The sequence below is a fragment of the Anomaloglossus baeobatrachus genome, chromosome 10 (assembly GCF_048569485.1).
Source record: "Anomaloglossus baeobatrachus isolate aAnoBae1 chromosome 10, aAnoBae1.hap1, whole genome shotgun sequence".
NCBI lineage: Eukaryota > Metazoa > Chordata > Amphibia > Anura > Aromobatidae > Anomaloglossus > Anomaloglossus baeobatrachus.
Window position 1 is genome coordinate 190,712,471 of NC_134362.1, and position 26,166 is coordinate 190,738,636.

The following is a 26,166-nucleotide window of genomic DNA, read 5'->3' on the forward strand; positions in this document are numbered from 1 at the left end:
CCAGTAATGACACGGTGCTTATGTAATGCATATATAAATATAATGCATATATATATATATATATATATATATATATATATAAAAACTTATTGTTACTGCTTACATATTATACTACATTATGTATGGTTTTACATATATATATATATATATATATATGGAGAAATATGTACACAAACATCCACACACCGTGTATTACGGAAGATGCAGATCTTTACAGTACAGTATATGTGTATATATATATATATATATACATACATAAATGTATATATATATATACATATATACACACACATATATTATTATTATTTTCTTTTCCTGCTAAGCCATAGTACTACTTCAGGACACTTCTGTCATGTACACAGACATGCAGGCAGCTACATCCATTATAGTCACAAGAGTAAAATCTATTCTTCTATACCCCTGTACTGTTAGAAACACGGGAGAAAGTGGAGCAGTGCAGGTGGGCTGCTATTTGGGGGGCAGCAGCTGTGGCACTAGCACCAGGCTATGTCTAATCCTCAGTATTTTTCTGGGTGCTGTTAGTTTACAATGTGAGCCCAGCTGTTGTGTAATGGGGCTTCCCCCTGAGAGCATTCTCCTGCCCTGTACTGACCCCTCTCCTGCCTGCCCTGCTCTGCCATCATGTACTTCCCTTTCTGCCCTGTGCTGATCCCTCTCCTCCCTGCCCTGCTATCATGTACCCCTCATCCTGCCCTGCTCTGCCACCATATACCCCCCATCCTGCCCTGTGCTGACCCTTCTCCTGCCTGCCCTGCTCTGCCATCATAGTCCCCTATCCTGACCCCTCTCCTGCCTGCCCACATGTACCCCTTATCCTGCCCTATGCTGACCTCTCTTGTGCCTCCTTGCTTTGCCATCATTTACCCCTCATCCTGCCCTATGCTGACCTCTCTTGTGCCTCCTTGCTTTGCCATCATGTACCCCTCATCCTGTCCTATGCTGACCTCTCTCTTGCCTCCTTGCTCTGCCATCATGTACCCCTCATCCTACCCTATGCTGACCCCTCTCCTGCTTGCCCTACACCGCCCTCATGTACCCCCATCTTGCCCTTTGCTGACCCCTCTATTGCCCTGCCATCATATACTCCCCATCCTGCCCTTTCCTGCACCCCTCTCCTGCCTGCCCTGCCATCATGTACCCCCATCCCGCCCTGTGCTGACCCCTCTCCTGCCCTGCTCTGTCATCATATACTCTCCATCCTGCCCTTTCCTGCACCCCTCTCCTGCCTACCCTGCCATCATGTACCCCCATCCTGCCCTGCTCTGTCATCATATACTCCCCATCCTGCCCTTTCCTGCACCCCTCTCCTGCCTGCCCTGCCATCATGTACCCCCCATCCTGCCCTGTGCCGACCCCTACCCTATGCTGCCCTCCTCTGTAATTATGTACCCCCTTCTTGCCCTTTTCTGCAGCCACACTCCCCCTTATCCTCCCCGGCTATTTCTAGGATATTCATCGCCCATGCAGATTAATGGGATTATTGCTGCCCCATAGAAAAGGCTGTGGTTATTCATGGACATTACCATGACCCTCACATATGTGTGTGCAAACAATGCAGGGGAGGGGGCGCTGCTGATTACTGACACTGGACTGCGGATTGTGCGCAGATTTATAACAGTATATTCATCTGTGACAATTCACGGTTTCCACTGAAGCTGCAGATAAAGATGGATACATTGTATCTATTCGCAGTGTTCCATCAGTAAATCAGCGCTGTGCATGATGACAGAAGTGTGCGCTGCAGCTGGTGCCAGGAGGTCGCAAACTTTCCCCTGTCCTGAGCTGTGCACACCGCAGCCCCCCAGGACACGACACAACGAATGTGCGACCACCGCGACCTGCAAAGCCTTCCTGTAACGAATATCAACGGATTGCACCGGACAGGAGCAGAACGCAACGAAAATACCTGCGGCTCCTATTGTGTGAATCAGTGCAAAGAAGCACAAAAGAGGACGAATGTCGCCAAAAGTGGAGCAATCTGATAGAATGATAGACAGATGGAGAAAGGAACAGCACAGATAGATATATACGCAGAAGAAGAAATAATCCTAGTGAACAAATAAAACTGTGTGTGTATATATCTAAAAGGAAATATATATATACACTCACATGTATACATATATACTCAGAGACTATAACTGATTATAAACATAGAACAGATCTAAAACAAATGAATTAAAAATATGAATATATTAATATTTATATGCACGAACCTATAACTTATATGTATAATATGAGGTGTGATGTCACATGCTTATCATATATATATATATATATATATATATATATATATATATATATACACACACTAATATTGTATACACAAACACACACACACACACACACACACACACATCTATATATATATAGTACAGTAAAACAATAGTATACAGGGAATTGTACTAGCAGCCTTGCTAAGTATTGTCATAATGGAATGCAATAATAGAAAATAAGGAACAATTTCCAGTGAAACACGTGCAAAAAAAAATAATAAATACTTCTGGACATTAGTAGATGAATACCAGATGAGAATGATGTGTGTGATATTGTGTCTTTTCTAATAATTCTTACCACACTTCTAATATGTAAATATATATTTAGCCAATTCAGATATCTCTTTCACTCCTTCTGTTGTGTACAATCATAATCATTTACGATAATATCGTGCAGTGTATTGATATGTGCAATAATATACATATACACACATACATATATGTACATACGTACACACATATTTGTTTACATACATACTCACACATACCATATACACAGACACACACACACACACATATGTATATATTTATATATATATATATATATATATATATATACACACACACACACAAACATAGATACATACATATACACACATGTATACATACATACACACATATATATAAACATGTATATATATCTACTTACATATATACATATATCTTACATATATCTTACATGTATATACACATATATATATATCTACTTACAGACATATACACACACAATTATATACATACATATATACACACACATATATATCTACTTAAATACATATGTACACACACATATTTATCAACTTACATACATATACATCCATATACATACACATACATATATATCTACCTTTATATATATCTACATATATAGATATATATATATATATATATATACACACATACATATATATATATATATATATACACATACACACACTTACAGGTATATGCACACACATACATATATATAAACTTACATACATATACACATATATATCTACTTACGTACATATATCTACTTACCTACACACATATACAGTATATCTACTTACATACATGCACACACATATATATCTACTTACTTTCATATATAAGTAGTTTCATATATATTTACTTTCATATATAAGTAGTATTTACTTTCTACTTACATACATACATGCACACACACACACACACATATATATATTTATAGATATAGATAGATATAGATATCTACTTACATACATATACATCTACTTACAGATATATATACACATATAAATATGTACTTACATACACACACACACACATATATATCTACTTACAGATATATACACACATACATAAACATATGTACCTACTTTCATACACACACATATATATATATATATATCCCTGCACACACACACACACACACACTGTAGAGATGGGACACATGGGGGGCTGGTGGTGACATTAGTAGTAGCTGAGGTGCCCAGCACATAGAATAGTAGTAGTAAGTGTGTTTCTGTATAGTGAGACTCAGCTCGGGGGATCCCCAGGGCAGGGGACAGTAGGGGGATCTCTTACCTGAGCAGTGCAGCCCCCCTGAAGTCGGGTGCCCGGAGCCTCCTGCCCTCCATGTGGGTGACAGCACAGGGGCCTCCCCTTCCTTCCTACTTGTGCTGTACAGCCCGAGCACACTGCCTGCCATCCATCCCCAGTGCTGCGCTGAGTGCAGGTGGCTGCTGCTGTCCTGGGAGGAGGGGGGGCAGCTCCTGATTATTTGTGTCCGACCACACAAAATACCTCAGGGTCAGTTTTCTGACTACACCCCCCTTGTCCCTCCCTGCCCCCCTCCGCAGATGCCCTCTGATCCCCTGTGATCTCTTTAGTGATGCCACAACTTGATCCCAACTTTTTCCCTGCGTGGCCCTGATCATCATTGCTCATACATGTACCGGTGACAGGCAACATCCACTTAGGATGAATGTGAGGACCCCCAGAGCGCCTGGGTCCGGGGCTTGTACCCCCTCTGAAGCAGGGGTGCAGCTGCCTCCTCCCCACCACCCTGCAGCGCCACAATAATCAGACACAATGCATATAATGCTGGAGAGCTGAGGGAAACTTTTCTTCTTCTTCTTGCTGCTGCCCCCTCCCTGCCTGCCCACTGTCCTGTCACCTGTGCCCCCTGCCCACTGTACTCTCACCTGTGCCCCCTGCTTCCCCTGCCCTGCCACCTGTGCCCCCTGCTTCCCCTGCCCACTGTCCTGTCACCTGTGCCCCCTGCCCACTGTACTCTCACCTGTGCCCCCTGCTTCCCCTGCCCTGCCACCTGTGCCCCCTGCCCACTGTCCTGTCACCTGTGCCCCCTGCTTCCCCCGTCCCTGCCCATTACTACCTCTCCCCCTCCATCTCTGCACCCTGCTTACTAGCACCACACTCACTATCCCAGCAGCTCACTTACCCCAGTCCCTCCCCATTCCTGCACACTCCAGCCAGTGCCCCCTCCCTGCCACCTCTCCTGTCACCTGTGCCCCCTGTCCTAACACCAGACTTCCTGTCCACACAGCTGCCCCTCCTAGAGCCATTATTTTGCCCCCTACCCAAACTCATTCCTGCACACTACCTCTCCCCAGTCCCTTGCCTGCACCTCGTCCCCCACTCACCTGTGCCCCCTGGCACTGTCCCAACATCCCCCCCTCACCCTGTCCTCAGTGTCATTCTGTCTGTGCCCAGCACCCACCTGTGCCCCCTGTCACTGTCCCAACACTTCCCTCTGCCCCCCTCCCCAAGTGTCATTCCTCTACCCCCAAACTCATTCCTGAGCACTTCTTGCCCCCAGTGTCTCCCCTCGTCCTTCACCCCTGAGCCCCCTGTTGTCCCTCACTCCCCCAGCCCCTCTCCTCTCCTCCCCTGTCCCTCTCTCCCCCCTCTCCTCTCCTCTCCCCTCTGAATCTCATTGATCCAGGCGCTGGTAATTAGCCCTTCCCGTCGTGCCTGTGTAATGAAGCACATGCGCACTGAATTAATCAGCCATTTTTTGCAGGAAACTAATTAGCAGAATAAAGATCCAAAGAGTTTTTTTTTCGCTCGGCGACCATCAGATGTGAGCGCGGCTCCTGGTGTCCGGAGCGTCTCCAGCCCTCAGCCCCGCGCCCTGCACCGCTCCGGGGCTCAGCCCGAGCGGCTTCATGGGACCCCGGGAAGAGCCGGATCGGACTAATCCAAAGAAGAAGAAGAGCCGAGCCGAAGCGTGCGGCGCCGCCGCCGGTGCGCACCCGGGAGCACAGCCCGTAAGTGTTCTCCCCCTGCCCCCTCCTCCGCCGGGGACCCCCGGGCACCCCCAGCACTGACCTGAGCCCCGGGCTCCGGGGACCGCCGCTCCTGCCCTGTGCACACTTCTCCATGTGCTGGCTCCAGCCTGTCACTGTGCGCTCCACACTCCAGCACTGGCTCCTTGTCATTGTGCTGCCTGCCCTGCTCTGTACTCATACATATACACATCCAGGCACTCTTCTATTATTACTGCTCTGCACAGCACATCTGGAGCCTGCATTCTCCCTGCTCACATCTCTCTGCACTTACAGCGACTTTCCCCTGTATACAGCTGCACTCATAGCTAGCCTATACACTGTATACCATCTGCATATAGACCTGGGACCATCACAGCACCTATATCTGTGCACATCACATCTGCACTCATCCTATACCCATATCCTGGATAGAGGGTACACATCATATAGGGGCCATCACAGCACTTATGGCTAGTTATTCTGCTGTATGCCATCTGCATATATACCGTCACCCATATCCTGGATAGTGGGTGCACATCATATACCATCTGCATATATACCTACACACCCATAGACCTCTACACATCACATAGGGATCATCACAGCACTTATAGCTAGTTATTGTCCTATATGCCATCTGCATATATACCTACACCCATAGACCTCTACACATCACATAGGGACCATCACAGCACTTATAGCTAGTTATTGTCCTATATGCCATCTGCATATATACCTACACCCATAGACCTCTACACATCACATAGGGACCATCACAGCACTTATAGCTAGTTATTGTCCTATATGCCATCTGCATATATACCTACACCCATAGACCTCTACACATCACATAGGGACCATCACAGCACTTATAGCTAGTTATTGTCCTATATGCCATCTGCATATATACCTACACCCATAGACCTCTACACATCACATAGGGACCATCACAGCACTTATAGCTAGTTATTGTCCTATATGCCATCTGCATATATACCTACACCCATAGACCTCTACACATCACATAGGGACCATCACAGCACTTATAGCTAGTTATTGTCCTATATGCCATCTGCATATATACCTACACCCATAGACCTCTACACATCACATAGGGACCATCACAGCACTTATAGCTAGTTATTCTGCTGTACCGTCACCCATATCCTGGATAGTGGGTGCACACCATATACCATCTGCATATATACCTACACCCATAGACCTCTACACATCACTTTCTACATGTATACCTGCACCCATATATCTGTGCACATCACATATGGGGATCATAGCTAGTTTATGATATTGTATATATACCTCCACCCATATACCTGTGCACATCACATATAGACACTAGCTAGTTTATAGACTGTATACCATCTTCATATATAGCTGCACATTACAGCACTTATGGCTAATTTATTCTACTGTATACCATCTACATATATACCTACACCCATATCGTGGACAGTGGGTGCACATTACAGCACTTATGGCTCATTTATTCTACTGTATACCATCTGCATATATACCGTCACCCATATCCTGGATAGTGGGTGCACATCATATAGCGACGATTATAGTTGTGTATATACCTACACATGTCATCTGCATTTATAGCTATTTGTGATCTTGTATCCCATATACCTGGATCGTGGGTGCACATCACAGTCGCACAATGTTACATTTGTTCCTGCAGATGCATTACTGTATAATTGCTCTCTGAATTGCTATAGTGTGCACCTCACCCTGCGCCCATCCTATAGGCACTAATTCTTGCACTCGGTAGTTTATTACATATTGTAATCGATACAATGTTGCAATATTTACAAATAACTTTTTGTTTTATTTGTACATTCTCTTGCTTCTCTCTGGATGGTGCCTTGGGTATCACTTGGTGCAGGCTCATCTATACGTGTTTCCCCTTTACATTTGTAATGCCTCTATGGCTGAGGATGTTGCGGAGACCTCAGTGACTGGGATGTCACCTTGTTTGCTGGGAGAGGAGAGGATTCCTCTCTCAGGATCAGTATAGGAGCCTATGTGGTTGCATTCTCTTTGTCATTCTTGGAGACACGGCCTATGTTTATATTGCATTAATTTCCCATTTTATTTTCTCAGATGTAACTTTTTTTTATTTATTTCCTATATCTCGGTGCATTGTAAAAAATATATCGCTGGCTATTGGGGGGGGGGGGGGGGAAACACAATGTAGCGATGATTTCCATAATCAATAAGTGTTTGTAGGAAATCCTTTTCCTTCATTTCCTGCACTTTTCAGCTGTGTGGACTGGGCAGTCGCCTTCCTTCTCTAGGTGCTGGGGTCATACGGTGCCTATGTCTCTTTACGGACGTCAGATTGTGACCATGGATTGCTGTGTGTCTGGAATATGGGGGATATTATATGATAGCGTACGCTCCCACCCGGAAAGTGCGTGCACCATTCTTCATCACGCTGCCTCTCAATTGTAATATACATATGCATATAACATTTTTTTTTTCCTTGTCTTTTGGCGAAGAAGATGTTCAATTTGGACACTTTCGGCAATTTTTTAATTTTTTTCCCCGCTTCCCCTTGTGACGGGGTCACCTCTACATGCTGCTGGTGTCAGAGGTTGACCTGTCCCTTCCATCAATAGATCCTCAGAAATGGGTTGCTACTAGGCTTCTGTTAAAAGGATGTAGGATGTGGACATTGACCAGCTGGATTTTTTCCTTTTTTTTTTTTTTTCGTCTCCGAGGTGAAAGGTACTGATGCTGAACATCCCTGCTCCCTCAGATGGGTCAGTGAGACCCTTCTCCCTCCCACCCTCAGGACCAGCTTCTTTTTTTTTATCTTGTATGTTGCTTGATTCCATACATTGCAATACGTTCCTCTCTGTCTTTTATCGTCACATCCACATATATTGGTTTATTTATTTTTGTCAATATGTCAATTTTTACTTTTGTTTTGTGTTTTTGGTGTATTTTATTCCTTTTGTCTATTTGAGCATTAAAGCTGTAAGGATAGCTCCAAGCTTCAGTTAATGTGGTTAGTCTGTAGCTAGGCCTTCCAGCCTCTCAGCCAGATACAGTATATCTATTTTTTTTTTTTTATGTACATTTTATTTCTTTTCCCTCTTCGGCCTTTTTTGGAAGGGTTGCCCTTTTTTAGATATACATATCTATTTTTTTTTTTTTTTAATTTATTTTTTATGTACATTTGATATCTATACCCCTTTCATCTTGTTTGGAGGTTTGGCCCTTTTTTTAGATATATATCTAGTTTTAATTTTTTTTATGTACATTTTATTTCATTACCCTCATTGTCCTTTTTTAAGGGTTGCCCTTTTTTAGATATACATAATTATTTTATTTTTTTGTATATCCTGTTTATGCACCCTCTTCGCCCTTTTTGGAGGGGTTGCCCCTTATTAGACATATATTAATTTTTTATTTGTTTTTCTATGCACAGTTTTATTTCTTTACCCTTGTTATCCTTTTTAGAGGGGTTGAGATATATATATATATATATATATATATATATTTACATTACTAAAAATGTGTATATATATATATATTATATATACTTTTTATTTATTTTTTTAAGTACATTTTATCTCTTTTTGGAGGTATTGCCTTTTTTTTAGAGGTATATTTTTTTATTTTTCATGCGCAATTTATTTCTGCACACTCTCCGTCCTCTTTGGAGGTTTTGCCCCTTCTTTCTTAGCTATATATGTGTGTGTGTATGTATGTGTGGGGATATATATACACATATATGTATGTGTGTGTGTATATATATATATATGTATGTGTGTGTATATATATATATATATATATATATATATAAAATTATTACCCTCTTAGTCCTTTTTGGAGGGGTTGCCTTTTTTACATGTATACAGTATATATATATATATATATATATATTAATTTTTTTTATGCACATTTTACTTATTCACCCTCTTCATCCTTTTTGCAGGCTTTGCTTCTTCTTCTTTTTTTTTTTTTTTTTTTTAGACATATATTTTTTTTATTTACATGTCATTTCTTTACCCTCCTCAACCATTTTGAAGGTATTGCCTATATATAATTTTTTTTTATTTTATGACTTCATCCTCTTTGTACTCTTTAGAGTTTTTGCCATTTTTAAGATATATATATATAATTTTTTTTTTTTTATTCTAATTTTTTTATGTACATGTTATTTCTTGACCCTCTTCGGCCTTTTTGGAGGGGTTGCCTAGGCTCGGTGATTTGCTTCCTTAGGGTCACATCAAGTTCGAAAACCGTGAAGAAAGGTGCAGGGAATCCTAGAATGAGAGAAAAGCTGCCCAACAAAACGGGGTCAGCTCGTATGCTAAGAGGCGACGTTAACAAAAAAAGAGAAAAGAATACCAACTGCTTTGGTTTAGTTTTTTTTTTTTAATCTTCCTGGCCCCTTTCCTCCCTCCAGTTCTTTCTTTCCTCTCTCCCTTCATTTTTCTCTCTCTCCATGTTTCACTGTGTCCCTGTCTCTTGTGTTACAGATTGCGACCTGCCTGTGAAGTATTTGCTCTAAAGCTTAGCTAAAAACAAAACCAGCAAAAACCCTATTGAATTCAGGCAAATAAGGTTAGGTCTGCAGATCATATTACAAAGCAGTTTTGAATATACTGCCCATCGCACCAGACCAGTTATTCCTGTTGCTACAACTTTGAAGAAGAGAGAGAAAAAAAAAGACCTTTAAATCGTAATTTGTTAGTACAAGAAATGGAAAGTATTTTAAGCTCTTTTTCTGCCTAATAATTCAACGTGAGCCCATCCCTTATTTTTTTTTTACCCCCTTCTTACTTATTATTTCTCCTTTAGTTCCATAGCTTTTCAGAGACGTCTCATAATAAATATGTCATTATGTATTTTTTTTATTATTTTATTGCTTTATCCTATCCTGACGTCTTTAGTCTCTTGGAAGGAAGTTGGCTGTGATGCTGTGGTTTTGTAGTTACACAATGTTATCACGTTTTGTCATCGCTAAATCATTGCCGTGGGTCTGACTTTTTTTCAGTTGTGGGGTATTGCACAGTGTCAGATGTATGTGCTTGATACGTTTCAGTCCCCTGTTGCTCAACCGCTGGGGTATTTAATGCCACCATCATGGGGCATGGCTGTGATTTTGGAAAATGTGGACTAGTGGGGTTTGCTCTCATTTAAAGGCCTGGTACTAGTTTGGTTGCATTCTGCCCGCGAAGCCTTATTACTGACTGGTAGAATTGTAGGGCCTTTGCGATATTTTATTAACGCCCCTGACATCTACGATTCCGCCTGAGACTTGGACGTCCCATATATTATTTTTCTTTTTTTCCGTGATGGCAATTTAAATGTCAGTGGCCCCGACGCTGGCTCTGCTCGCCCCGTCTTCCTCTTCTGTTTTCGAATTATTATGTAACAGAATCCAAAGCTGCATTAAAAATTCAGTATTACAGGCTGATTGTAATGCTGCCTCATTAGAAGCTCTGTCTGGCCCAGTATTAAGTCAAACACAAAGCAAAGGGCTTTTAGATTTGAAACTCCAATAAATATTAAGTATCTGAGCAGGAACTTGCAGAGGCCGAGGCTTTAGGCTCACGTCGGAAATATTTTAATATTATTTATTGGGAATTTTTTTATTATTTTGAATTTTTTTTGCACACTTTTTCAGAATCATCATAGAATTATGCTCACGTCAGAAATATTTTAATATTATTTATATATATTTAAGTTATTATAGAATTATTTTGATTTTTTTTTGCACACTTTATTTCAAGATCATGATAGAATTAAGCTCACGTCAAAAATATTTTATTTATTGAGAATTTTTATTTTTTTTATTTTTTTTTCATTATTATAGAATTATTTAATTTGAATTTTATTTTTAATTTTTTTGCACAACTTAATTCAAAATCATTATAGAATTAGGCTCACATCAGAAATATTTTAATATTTATTGGGAATTTTTATTTTTTTAATATAAATTTATTTTTAATTTTTTTTTTAATTTATTGTAGAATTATTTTAATTTATTTAGAAATTTTATTTTATTTTTAAATTATTATAGAATTTTTTTATTATTTACTTTGTTTTTTTTAAGTATTATAGAATGATATTTATTTTAAATTTTTATTTTATTTTTAAATTATAGAATTATTTTTATTTATTTAGAATTTTCATTCTATTTTTTATTTTTTTTTGCACAATTTATTTCAAAATCATCATAGAGTTGTTATTATTTTAAAATTTTTGCAAAGTTCTTTTATTATGTTCTACAAGATTTTAGGAGATTTTTTTTTTTTTTTTTATTTGGGCCCCCCCCCCACTTTCTCCTCCATTTTCACTTTTCTTTAGTTCCTCATTTCATTTCCTAAAGAAAAAAAGAGGAGAGAGAGGAAAACATTGTGTAATGAATGTTCAATTCATTTGCAAATCCCGACTGATAGTCTCATGCTGAGAGAACCGAAAGTGGAGACCCCCCACCCCTCCTTTCTACCATTTTGGGTCTGCAAATTGTTCTGCAATTTTTTTTTTATTTTTTTTTTTTTATTTTTTAAAACCTGTTATGTCCACTTTAATTTGTCATGTATGTATTTTGTTTTTTAGCAGCTACTTTTTTTATTTCTACAATAAATCTGTTTTGAATTGTGTGGTCTAAACGACAATGCTTCTGTAAGCAGATTATGATCCGGGGTGTCCAGCCATCATTTTTTTTTTATACATTGTTTTTTTTTATTTTTTTCGTGATTTCTGATTCCAGCATTGCTTTTTCGTGTTGACACTTTGGCTCACTGAAAAACCCTAGGGTAACCTCTTCGTGCCCCTCTGCCGCTGGCCTTTTGTTCAATGGAGAATTGAGCTAAGGTGCTTTTCATTGTGACTGCAGGGAATCAGGAGATCTATGTGTGCTGCCTGCTTTTTAGAAATCCATCTGAGTATATTTTATGCGTAGGAGTAGAGGCATGGTGAACACCACCGAAAATTACTATCAATATATATATATTTTTATTATTATTTAATTTTTTTTTTTTTTTTTATTTATTGAATGTATCTTCTTTTCTGTGTAACCCCCCCAAACCTTTACTCCACCATATTTCATCCTTTTTTTGCTCACGGTGGACGATGATGAGTGCACCACTGCGGTTTTTACACCGGATGGAAGGACGCTGTCCACTGGGCTTCGAGAAGGTGTCTATTTTTTTTATAGACTCCCCAGGGGAGCTGTAATTTTTCCCAATCATATCCTATATCTAATACAAGAGGGTACGGCGATGCGTGGAATATTTGTTTTTTTCTTTTGTTCTCATCTGGCCTGTTATGTCTCCAGCTGTGCTTTTTTTTCATCTTTTACGCACCTTTTTTCCTTTATTTTTGCTCTGTTTCCTCCATCTTCAATATCTCGAAGGAATCAGGTATAAACTCTTCCCCCCTCCCCATACTCTCCGTCTGATATAAATAACCACAATTTATTCTTTTTCTATATATCTTTTATATCCTATGAGATATACTGTGCTTTTTTTTTGCATTTTTCCGGGTCATGTATATTTCTTTTTATTTGTTATATTTTTTATATTTTTTTTCTTATTTTTTTTTGTCGGTCATGTATATTTCTATGTTATTTACGGTATTTTTAATATTTTTTGGGGTCATGTATATTTCTATTTACGGTATTTTTTATATTTATTTTTTGGGGTCATGTCTAGTTCTCTTTATTTATTTCTTTAATTTTTTTATTTTTTGGGTCATTTATATTTCTATTTTATTTATGGTATTATTTATATTATATTTTTTGGGCTTATGTCTATTTTTTTTATTTATGGTATTTTCTTTTTTTTTTATTCTTTGTATTTTTTTTTTATGACTGCGCTTTCATGGTTGCGTAGACCCATTTGGACAAGGGGAGGTGTACATTTTTTTTGCTTGTATGTTACTGTAGAGCCTGGGGGTGACTTTAGGGGTTGATTGTGATGGCGTTGGCGCTGGGTGTACCCTTCATCCTGGTCACTAAGCCCTCAACCAATTGACCAATCTCAGACTATCTCCTCTTTTACCTCCTTCCCCCTCCTTCCGATCCCGCCTTCTTCGTTGCTTGCGTATCCAGTTAGAACACCCGAGCGGTGGTCTCCACAGCAACAGAACCTGAACGACATTCATCAAGATACATATATTAATTTACTCGGGGTATTGTTATGTATATATATATATATATACACATATGTATGTATGTGTATGTATGTGTATGTATGTATGTATGTATATGTATATATATATGTGTATGTATATAATATATATATATATATATAATATAAGGTGCCATTACTTCTTCTATACGCTGCTACCTGTCTGCAATTAAATCCCCGTACCTGGGCTTAAATCAGCCATATATTAGAGTCTTAAGAAAAAAAATTCTTTTGTATCAGTTTCACTTTTTTTTGTAGCAGGATTATGTGCATCCTTTCCGCAAACCTTGCAAGACTCCGATTCCGGCACGCAAGTAAACCTAGCCTTATCCGGGCCTGCTCATTTCGCAAGGGTACAGGAGACCATATCAAATTATACCAGTAGAACAAGTCCCCCCCCCCTTCCCTCACTGTCGATATTGTGCATTGGATTTACACCTACAAGGCGATAGATTAAATATTGTTGGCCGAAGAATATATTCTCTGCCTTACGTGTGGAACTACGGTAAACGTTAAGAGCGAGGTACGAAACGTGTAGACCCTACCAGGGGTAGGCCGGAAGGCCTGCTGCCCAATCTCTTCCAGGAATGTCAGGATGTTTTTCCATCCCTTGCTCAGTCTACTGAACCTCTTTGAATGGATTGCCTTTTGCCACACATTACACAGCTCTTTATCTAAGTCTAGTGTATATAGGTTATTAGGACAGCGTTTCACTTTTTGGCACGTACAGAGGTGATTCAGCACAACCAAGGTGGACCTTCTCGGATGCTGTAGCCGACAGGGCCCTGATTGGCCATGAACCAGCATTAGGTGGCACTGTCAGTGTCTTCTATAAAATAGATGTAGTAGTTGGTCTCGGAGCTGAAATCCAGAGATCGGGATCGTCTTCTGCCTGTGATTTACATGAGGAGCAGGTGTTCTGGGTCCACGAAACATCTGATGTCTTCCATGACAAACACGTGTGTGCGTGCGTGTGTGTGTATATATAATATATATACTGTGTATGTATGTATGTGCGTGCGTGTGTGTATATATAATATACATACTATGTGTGTGTGTGTGTGTGTATATATATATATATATATATATATATATATATATATATATATATATATATATTACACACACACACACACGACCACGCACACACATATATATACACACATACATACACACACACACACACACACATTTGTTATAGAAGACATGAGATGTTCTGGATCCATGACACATATATACAGTGTATAATATATATACATACACAAACACACACGTTTGCTATAGAAGACATGAGATGATGAAACACCTACATACACACATATATATATATATATATATGTATATGTGTAAATGTGTGTGTATGTATGTATGTAGGTGTTTCATCATCTCAAATCTTCTATAACAAACGTGTGTGTATATGTATGTATGTATATATATATATATATATATATATTTTATACACTGTATATGTGTGTCATGGATCCAGAACATCTCATGTCTTCCATAACGCACACCTATACATATAATAATGGAAAAATAAGTTAAAATGTTATTTTATGGAAGACCTGACATGTTCTTCTGGATCCATGAAACACCAATAATATATATATAATCTAACAGTATTGCTGACAGTCCATCTTTTTTTTTTTTTTTTTTTTTTGCTGCTGGAAATATTAAGAAATATGCAAAAAAGAAAAAAAAAAAGATATTGAGGATGCACCAGGGAGACCAGTGTAATGCACCCTATGGCCTCATTCAGACGTCCATGACCAAAAAAAGGTCCATATTGATTTTTTTCATCAGTTTTTGGTTTTGTTTTTTTTTTATCATGGCAGCACATGACCTGCGCACCGACACCGTCCGTGTGCTGTCCGTGACTTACAGAGACTTGTATGGATGATTTGATCAAAAGCCGATATGTCAACGACCCCATAGACTATAATGGGGGCGTGTTCTGTCCGAGATAAACACAGAACACACGTACGTGAATCATGGAGGTGTGAATGAGGCCTTAGGTGGTGATAGGTGCTGATTGTTTTTTAAATCTGGCAAGCTTCCTTCTGTATACATCTTATATGTATGGTGAAAGGCTGATCTTATAGGGGGGGTCATGTTTAATGTCACGTGGAATTTTAAATTTGCAATACACAGTTGTTGTTTGTTTGTTTTTGTTTTTTTTTACAATTTTATATTATCTCTACAACTTTTGAATAACCAGGGCACACGTTACATAAGGTTACGTGTGTGTGTGTGTATAATATATATATTGATTGGACCTACTGCTCCTCTCCTGACCTCCGCACTGTCCGGGGTATCACACTTGTGTTCTTCTGTCACTGTGAGAGACTGTAGGCGGCCATGTGCTTATTAGGAATATGGCATTTTCATCCGAGGCCCGGTGCTCAGCCTCCCATGTGCCAGCACTGGAATGTCTCCACAGTCCCCGCTCTATCTCTGCGATCTGTCATTAATCTAGATTCAGATATCAGCAAGTTGCTATTGAGAGGACTGCTTGTTTGATGGGGCTGCTGTTCATCCTGCCTGCCAGCTGCATGGTCCAGACCTGCACTTCCTTATCTGATGATGGCACAGGCCCAGCTACCCCATCGCCCCTCCCAACCCTCCTGTGATCTTGGTGTCCTCTAAATATTTCTTGTCTTTACTGGCACTGCGCCCCTCCCAGCCTCGCACACAGTCATGCGTACCCTTTGTCTCCTGCAGCACCGGTGTGCATGTGTAGTTTGGCGTTTACTGAGATTCATTCCTATGAATACTTTATACACAACAGAGAAGTTCCTATAGGGTTTTTGTGGTGACCTATTGATGGCATGGTGAGCAGTTACCATGCTCGTATATGGTGGGCAAACCCAATCCACATCCTACCTGCAAAACCTGTCCCGATCCTGGCCCCATAACCATCATAATAAGGGAAACTTTAAAACCCTGTGATGTGGGGCTCACCAGGCCCTGTGATGTGGGGTTCACTAGGCCCTGTGATGTGGGGTTCACTAGGCCCTGTGATGTGGGGCTCACTAGGCCCTGTGATGTGGGGGTCACCAGGCCCTGTGATGTGTGGCTTGCCAGGCCTCGGGGTGTGTGGCTCGCCAGGCCCCGGGGAGGGGGGTGTGGGGCTCGCCAGGCCCCGGGGAGGGGGGGTGTGGGGCTCGCCACCCCCCGGGGAGGGGGGTGTGGGGCTCGCCAGGCCCCGGGGAGGGGGGGTGTGGGGCTCGCCAGGCCCCGGGGAGGGGGGGTGTGGGGCTCGCCAGGCCCCGGGGAGGGGGGGTGTGGGGCTCGCCAGGCCCCGGGGAGGGGGGGTGTGGGGCTCGCCAGGCCCCGGGGAGGGGGGGTGTGGGGCTCGCCAGGCCCCGGGGAGGGGGGTGTGGGGCTCGCCAGGCCCCGGGGGGGTGTGGGGCTCGCCAGGCCCCGGGGGGGGGTGTGGGGCTCGCCAGGCCCCGGGGGGTGTGGGGCTCGCCAGGCCTCGGGGGGATGTGGGGCTCGCCAGGCCCTGTGGATCGGGCTGATTTAATTTTAACATGTCCAATCATTTAATTCAAGGAAGGTAAGCGCACACCAATAGTATCTAACAGGGGCTCTTTATCTTTCCCTACTGAGCACACATGCACTCTCAGCCTAACAGAGTGTGCATGTGTATTGGAGGACTGTAGGAAATCTATAGCCCATTAAAGCACCCATACATATGAAACTAAAGTTGGGTGAACCTGGTGGGTAAAGTGTATTCTTCCATTTGTTATTTGGGAGGTGACCTGAGGCCCTCTCTACTTTTAAAAACACGTGACTGCTGTGCTGGGGGAGTCGGGAGCGTGAACCCCCTGGCCTCGTAGTTGTATGGCCAGCCTTTGGCTTCATATATGCACCCATATTACTGACCCATGTTGTACGAATTTGCGTGTTGTGGGTCTTCTCCATTACAGAGAGTTTCCACAATACTTTTATAGGCACCTTCCGTTAAGGGTGGGTTCCCCAGCAATATTTGTGCCCATCTGACTTGGCAGAGGATATTGCCACACCTAACCCTAGAAGTGATTGTAGGAAACGAATACACGTTCAGCGAGACAAGCATTATCTGGAAGACTTTTCACATGAGCGGACGTCTTCTTCTAAGTGACCACATTCTAGAATCCCGGGGATGGCTCGTAGTATGAGAACCCCGCTCCTCTCCCTGCACAGTCATAGGGATGATTAGAGAACAGCCTCCTAGGCCTCGCAGACCTGTCCTGCTGCATTCTTCTCTAATTTCCCCTTTATGAACATAAAACTTTTCTTCTTTTAACTCTTGTTTCTTGTAGCAACAGGATTATGGGCAATCACAGAGGCCATGGGGGAGTGGGGATGTCAGAGAACATTCTGACATCAGCTCCTTTCCAGCCCGCGGCCGTCTCACCCTCATACCTTCTCCCGACACCCCAAGTGCACGGTCTCCATTTGCTCCTGTTTTGTGGCCGGGGGTGAGGGGGGGGGGGGTTGCAGACATGAAGTTTTGGTTTTAATAACCATTCTCTCCAGTGAGTGCGGAGATGCTTATGAGTTAAGCCCACTAAAGCAAGAATGCAAATTTAATCCAGGCGTTATCACAAGGCAGCTGTTTTACTTCCCTACGTTCCGTAATGATAAATTCGGCCAGGAAAATGTAGATTAAGTGGTGTAAATTCCTCATCGTGCGAGCAGTTAGCCGGCTGCACGGTTTGCGATATTGCCCAGTGAAAAAAGTAACTCGGGCAGCAAAGGGTTTCTCCAATATTTTATTTCTTACTCAATCATTTTTGCAATTGGGTCTCCCTATAAAACTATGCACTTTTGGGTTTTCTATAGCCTCTGTGTTGCACTATGGGTTAACTGAGAATCCTTCAGTAAGTTCCTTCTGAAAATCTTATGGGAGACTATGGAATATGCAATTGGGTTTCCCTATGAAAATATGCACTTTTGGGCTTTCTACAGTCATGGCCAAAAGTTTTGAGAATGCTACAAATATTTATTTTTACAAAGTCTACTGCTTAAGTTTTTCTAATGGCAATTTGCATATACTCCAGAATGTCATAAAGAGTGATCAGCTTAACAGCAATTACTTGCAAAGTCAATATTGGCTAAGAAAATGAACTTTAACCCCCAAAACACATTTCAACATCATTGCATTCCTGCCTTAAAAGGAGCAGCTAACATTGTTTTAGTGATTGTTCCAGTAACACAGGTGTGGGTGTTGATGAGGACAGGGCTGGCGATCAATCAGTCATGATTAAGTAAGAATGACACCACTGGACACTTTAAAAGGAGGCTGGTGCTTGGTATCATTGTTTCTCTTCAGTTAACCATGGTTATCTCTAAAGAAACACGTGCAGCCATCATTGCTCTGCACAAAAATGGCCTAACAGGGAAGAGTATCGCAGCTACAAAGATTGCACCTCAGTCAACAATCTATCGCATCGTCCAGAACATCAAGGAGAGAGCTTCCATTGTTGCCAAAAAGGCTCCAGGGCGCCCAAGAAGGACCAACAAACGCCAGGACCGTATCTTAAAACTGTTTCAGCTGCGGTATGGGACTAGCAGCAGTGCCGAGCTAGCGCAGCAATGGCAGCAGGCTGGTGTGAGGGCTTCTGCACGCACTGTGAGGCGGAGACTGCTGGAGCAAGGCCTGGTTTCAAGGAGGGCAGCAAAGAAGCCACTTCTCTCCAGAAAAAACATCAGGGACCGACTGATATTCTGCAAAAGGTACAGGGAGTGGACTGCTGAGGACTGGGGTAAAGTCATTTTCTCAGATGAATCCCCTTTTCGATTGTTTGGGAGATCTGGAAAACAGCTTATTAGGAGAAGCAGAGGTGAGCGCTAGCACCAGTCTTGTCTCATGCCAACTGTTACGCATCCGGAAACCATTCATGTGTGGGGTGGCTTCTCAGCCAAGGGAATCGCACCACTCACAGTCTGGCCTAAAAACACAGCCATGAATAAAGAATGGGACCAGAATGTCCTCCAAGAGCAACTTCCCCCAACCGTCCAAGAGCAGTTTGGCGCCCAACAATGCCTTTTCCAGCATGATGGAGCACCTTGCCATAAAGCAAAGGTGATCACTAAATGGCTCATGGAACAAAACAGAGATTTTGGGTCCATGGCCTGGAAACTCCCCAGATCTCAATCCCATTGAGAACTTGTGGGCAATCATCAAGAGACGGGTGGACAAACAAAAACCAACAAATTCTGGCAAAATGCAAGCATTGCTTATGCAAGAATGGACAGCGATCAGTCAGGATTTGCTCCAGAAGATGATTGACAGCATGCCAGGGAGAATTGCAGAGGTCCTGAAGAAGAAGGGTCAACACTGCAAATATAGACTTGCTGCATTAACTCATTCTAACTGTCAATAGAACCTTTTGGTCTCATAATATGATTGCAATTATATTTCTATATGTATGTGATGTAAACATCAGACAAACAATTAAAAACCAGAGGGCAACAGATCATGTGACAATATAATTTTGGTGTCATTCTCAAAACGTTTGTCCATGACTGTATAGCCTCTGTGTTGCACTATGAGTTAACTGAGAATCCATCAGTAAGTTCCTTCTGATATTCTGATCGGAGAGTATGCAATTGGGTTTCCCTATGAAAATATGCACTGTTTGGCTTTCTATAGCCTCTGTTCCATTACGAGTTAACTGAGAATCCATCAGTAAGTTCCTTCCGATAATTATCTGACGGGAGAGTATGCACTTGGGCAGTATATAATTGAGTTTCCCTATGAAAATATGCACCGTTTGGGTTTTTATAGCCTTTGTGTTGCACTATGAGTTAACTGAGAATCCATCAGTAAGCTCCTTCTGATAATCTGACAGGTGAGTATGCAATTGGGCAGTATGCAATTGTGTTTCCCTATGAAAATATGCACTATTTGGATCTCTATAGCCTTTGTGTTGCACTATGAGTTATCTGAAAATCCATCAGTAAGTTCCTTCTGATATGACAGGAGAGTATACAATTGGGCAGTATGCATTTGGGTTTCACTATGAAAATATGCACAATTGGCTTTCTGTAGCCTCTGTGTTGCACGATGAGTTAACTGAGAATCCATCAGTAAGCTCCTTCTGATAATCTGACAGGTAAACCCAATTGCGTACTGCCAAATTGCATACTCTCCTGTCAGATTATCAGAAGGAGCTTACTGATGGATCCTCAGTTAACTCCTAGTACAACACAGAGGCTATAGAAATCCAAATAGTACATATTTTCATAGGGAAACCCAATTGCATACTGCCCTATTGCATACTCTCCTATGAAAATATGCACTATTTGGATTTCTATAGCTTCTGTGTTGTACTAGGAGTTAACTGAGGATCCATCAGTAAGCTCCTTTTGATATGAGGGGAGAGTATGCAATTGGGCAGTATGCATTTGGGTTTCCCTATGAAAATATGCACATTTTCGCTTTCTATAGCCTCTGTGTTGTACTATGAGTTAACTGAGGATCCATCAGTAAGCTCCTTCTGATAATCTGAGTATGGAACTCTCTTATCTGTATTGTTCTGAGCTCTTCTATGCAGCTGAACGTGCAAGGACATTTTTAATGAAATCCAATTACAAAATTTTGAAATTCAGATTTTGAACCCGAAATACATGCATTTAAGAAAAAAAGGCTCAAAAATGGACAAAATGGCCTAAGTATACAGACTGCATCTTCTTTAGGTTTTAGAGATGCACAACTCCCGCCATCTCCAGTGACAGTGAAGCATCCTCTAGGGGTGCACAGTTTTCGGTTGTGGGGGGGGGGACCTTTTTGTCTTCTGGCTACCCCACCGAGTAAAGTCATGTCTCCGCTTCCTGAGCGTCTGCAGACTTTCTTCTCTCCCCATCCGTGCCTCTTGTTTGTTCCTGAATTCCCCACTAATGTGCACAGACAACGACGGTCCCACCGGCCTAATAATTTCAGACTACCGGTGGAAACAAAGCAGGACCTTCCTCTTATTTGCAACTTTTTTTTATTTTTTTAAGACGAGGACTATTCCCATGTTCCTTGCACTTGTCTCCACTACCTCAAGGCCTAAGTATTGGCACCCTGGAGATGTGTTTGTTGGCCTGCGGCTAGCTCTTCCCGGTGCACCGCCCTTCCCCGGGGTACTTGGTGCTAATCAGGGTATTTGCTTTGATTTGTTTACGAGTGCGTTAAATAATTGTAAACAGCCCGGGTTTCCCTCCCTGCGCCATCAAACTCCATCAATTAATCTGTTTGAATGTGAAAGGGGATTGCAGATTCCCTGTGGGGTTAATGTTTATCCACGCTTCCTCTACACAACATTAACAAGGAGGTCTCTAAGCTGCCAGGGGGAGGATTAGTGACCTCACACCGGTGGAATGGTGCTCCCTCCAGAGAGTACCAGGTGGGTTTCAGGGGGATTTGCCTTTATCAGCTTCCAGGTATATACTACATGTCCCCTCTGGAGATTGAGCAGAAGTGATCTGTATAGCTCCTAGTGGAGGAATTTAATTTCGAAGAAAGGGCGGATGGTGGGGAATCATAAGGGGAAGTGCACTGTACACAAAGAGCCAACGTGATGTGTACTGATAGATATGCAAGTGCTGCCATCACATGACTCGGGAGACGGCTGTATACCGTTCGGTCACTGGGTGTGTATGGCACGTGATCACTGCAGTCAGCACAGGGGGCCAGCGTGTAGGCCTTAAAATTTTAGGCAATCCATAGTCAGGAGACACAATCAGTCAGAAACTTCAATACCGGACGGCATGTTGGTCCTAAAATTTTAGGCAGGCCATAGTCGGGAGACTCGATCAGTCAAAAACTCCAATATCGGAAACTATCACCGTTTTGGTCCCAAACTTTTAGGCAGGTCATATTCGTCAGACATGATCAGTCAGAAACTCCGATATCAGAAACGATCTCCGTGTTGGTCTTAAACGTTTAGGCAGGCCATAGTCGGGAGACATGATCAGTCAGAAACTCTAATATCGACATGTTGGGCCTAAAATCCTAGGCAGACCATAGTCAGGAAACAAGGTATCTGAAATGATCAGCGTGTTGGTCCTACAGTTTTAGGCGGTTAATATTCAAGAAACACGATCAATCAGAAACTCCAATATCGGCATATTGGTCCTAAAATATTAGGTAGACTGTAGTCAGGAGACACGATCAATCAGAAACATAAATACCGGAAACTATCGGCATGTTCGTCCTAAAATTGCAGTCTCTAGGCGGGAGACACGATCAGTCAGAAACTCCAATATCGGAAAGTATCGGCATGTGTGTCCTACAATTTTAGGCAATAGGCGGGAGACACGATCAGTCAAAAACTCCAATATCAGAAACGATCACCGTTTTGGTCCCAAACTTTTAGGCAGGCCGTATTCATCAGACATGATCAGTAAAACTTTGATATTGGACACTAGCTCCGTGTTGGTCTTAAACTTTTAGGCAGGCCACAGTCGGGAGACCCGATCAGTCAGAAACTCCAATATCGGCATGTTGGGCCTAAAATGTTAGGCAGACCATAGCCAGGAGACAGGATATTTGAAATGATCAGTGTGTTGGTCCTACAATTTTAGGTTGGTTCATATTCGAGAAACACTATCAAGTCAGAAACTCCAATATCGGCATATTGGTCCTAAAATATTAGGTAGACCATAGTCAGGAGACGCAATCAATCAGAAACATAAATACCGGAAACTATCGTCATGTTCGTCCTAAAATTTCAGTCCTTAGGCGGTGAGACATGATCAGTCAAACTCCAGTATTGGCATGTTGGTTCTAAAATGTTAGGTTAACCATAGTAAGGAAACACCATCAGTCAGAAACTCCGATATCGGAAAGTATCTCCGTGTTGGTCTTAAACTTTTAGGCAGGCCATAATCTGAAGACACAATCAGTCAGAAACTCCAATATCGGCATGTTGGGCCTAAAATGTTAGGCAGACCATAGTCAGGAGACAAGATCAGTCAGAAACTGCAATATCAGAAATGATCAGCGTGTTGGTCCTAAAATTTTAGGTGCGCCATATTCGGGAGACACGATCAATCAGAAGCTCCAATAATATCGGCATATTGGTCCTAAAATGTTAGGCAGACAATTGTCAGGAGACACGATCTGTCAAACTCCAATATCGGAAATGCTCGGCGTGTTGGTCCTAAACTTTTAGGCAGGCTGTATTTAGGAGACACGATCAGCCAGTTTCCGATATTGGAGCTTCTATCTGTATATAGGCAAAGTATAGTCTATAAGCCTAGTGATATTACCAAGAATCGCGGCTACCAGAAGTTCAAGGGTTCCTTGAGTCCTGATGTTGGCTGCCCAGGATGCATCTATACCAAGACTTGCCACTCTTACAATACTGTCTTATTTGTATAGGCAAACTGATTTCTCCGCAAAGAGGAAATGAACCTGAGCTAATTTATAGCCGTGGACAAGAAAAATAGAAGTTTTTAGCCCATCTGTGTACCAGGTTTATTCTGGGGCCATAAATAATAGTACGACATCCCGCTCACCATGTCAAAAAGCCCGTGGATCCGGCGCTCGGGCGTCCGCTCTGCCACAACCTGGATTCAAAATATGGTAGAAGAAAAGGTTCTTCTTTAATGAATGCATGTCATCTACACGGCATGATTAAGTGTGGATATACTCAAAACGCCAAATGTCGTGTACATAACATGCATTCCATAAAGAAGAACCTGTTCGTATGAGCCGGACCCCTTTTCTTCTACCTTCTTCTCGTGCCGCTCACCTCCACCTCAGTGCCGATGACATTACGACCCCACATCCTCCTCGATCGGCAGGTATTTTACACGTGTCCCATTCCGTGGCAGCTGTGTAGGGTCATCAGCACCGTTCACCTGCAATGGAAAAGTGAAAAATCTTTTTAAGGTTTGACTAGCATTAGGGGTGGAAACAATTTTTTCCATTGGGTCTCCCTCGGTAAAAGGTGGGAATCGCTGCCCTACATGTTGGAATTGTATGAGGTAAGGTTTTATATGGGTAGGGTCACACTATTTTCCCTTTATCCGAGAAAAAAACTGCTGTGACGTATTCTGATCGGCTTCAGTTTTTTCCGAGGTGGAGAGAAAAAAGGTTTCTCCATCTTCTCCATTCTATCAGTCCATGATGTCATCCAAGTGCTGTCCGATGTCTTTCACGGACCCATAGACTTGCATTGCAGATACTGATCCAACACTTGGTCCAAAGAAATAAATCAGACGTCCACAGCCCCGTAGACTATCATAGGTACGAGTGCTATCCATGAAAACCACGGATATCACTTGTCCTATATAATCAGTCATGTGCACGAGCCTTATATAATTATATAATGAGTTATTTTTTATACTACTGGATGCCACTGCTGGATACCTTTTTTTTTTTTTCGTACTGTGCACAAGCCTTATATATATGTATATGTATATATATATATATATATATATATATATATACATATATATATATATATATATATATATATATATATATATATGTGTGTATATATATGTATATATATATATATATATGTATATGTATATGTGTGTGTGTGTGTGTGTATATGTATGTATATATATATATATATATATATATATATATATATATATATATATATATATATATATATATATATATATATATATATATATATATATATATCTATATACATATATATACATATACATATACATATACATATAAGTTGGTCATACACATTGGATTAGTGTTGCCCAGCACTAACCCCTATGACTATGTGACTATGTAATGTAAACAGATTTTAGCGTTCTCTTTTGGTTCCCATGGAAGACAAGCTGCCACCAGGTACTTACTTTTCAGAATACAGTCACAGAGGGCCAAATTGAGCTTGCATGTTTATAGGAGGGCAGAAAGATAGTTGTCACCTTATCGTTCTTTGGACGCTGTAATGCTTGTCACTGCTTACGGATAGTATAGACAGATGGGTAGTTAGATAAGCTGGGGTCAGGAAACAGGAAGACACGACAGAACGCATGGAGTTAACAGAAAAGCAGTCAAGTCACAGGCCAAGGGTTAGAATTCCAGGAGAGTGCAAATTAGATTCAGGGAACAGACAGAGACGTGGTCAGGTAACAGTCCAAGGTCATAAGCCAGGAGGTAACAACAATAACAGGATGCGGGCAGAGACGTGGTCAGGTAACGGTCCGAGGTCATAAGCCAGGAGGTAACGAGAAGAACAGGAAGCAGGCAGAGATGTGGCCAGGTAACGGTCCGAGGTCAGAAGCCAGGAGGTTACGACAAGAACAGGAAGTGGGCAGAGAGGAGTCAATCACCGGTCTAGGATCAAGAAACTTAGATCAGAACACAAACACAAGCCAAGAGCACAACTGCAGAACCAGAGAGTACGACTGGCAAGAGAGCATGCTCAGTAATGAAACAGAGCAATTACCATGAAGGTGGAACACCTAAGTAATGGCACCTCCCAGAAACAG

At 41.8% G+C, this 26,166-nt stretch overlaps 1 protein-coding gene across 3 annotated transcripts in view; it reads left to right on the forward strand.

Annotated features, from left to right (window-relative positions):
* Positions 1 to 26,166, forward strand: part of ZFHX3 (zinc finger homeobox 3) — a 174,779-nt gene that overhangs the window by 38,863 nt on the left and 109,750 nt on the right. For 2 of the 3 annotated variants that reach the window (XM_075326027.1, XM_075326030.1), the window contains exon 1: positions 5,074 to 5,548. The exons of the other annotated variant lie outside the window; for it this stretch is intronic. The gene's annotated coding sequence lies outside the window, so the exon portion shown is untranslated. Of the gene's footprint in view, positions 1 to 5,073; positions 5,549 to 26,166 lie in introns of those variants that run through there. 3 annotated transcript variants of the gene reach the window in all.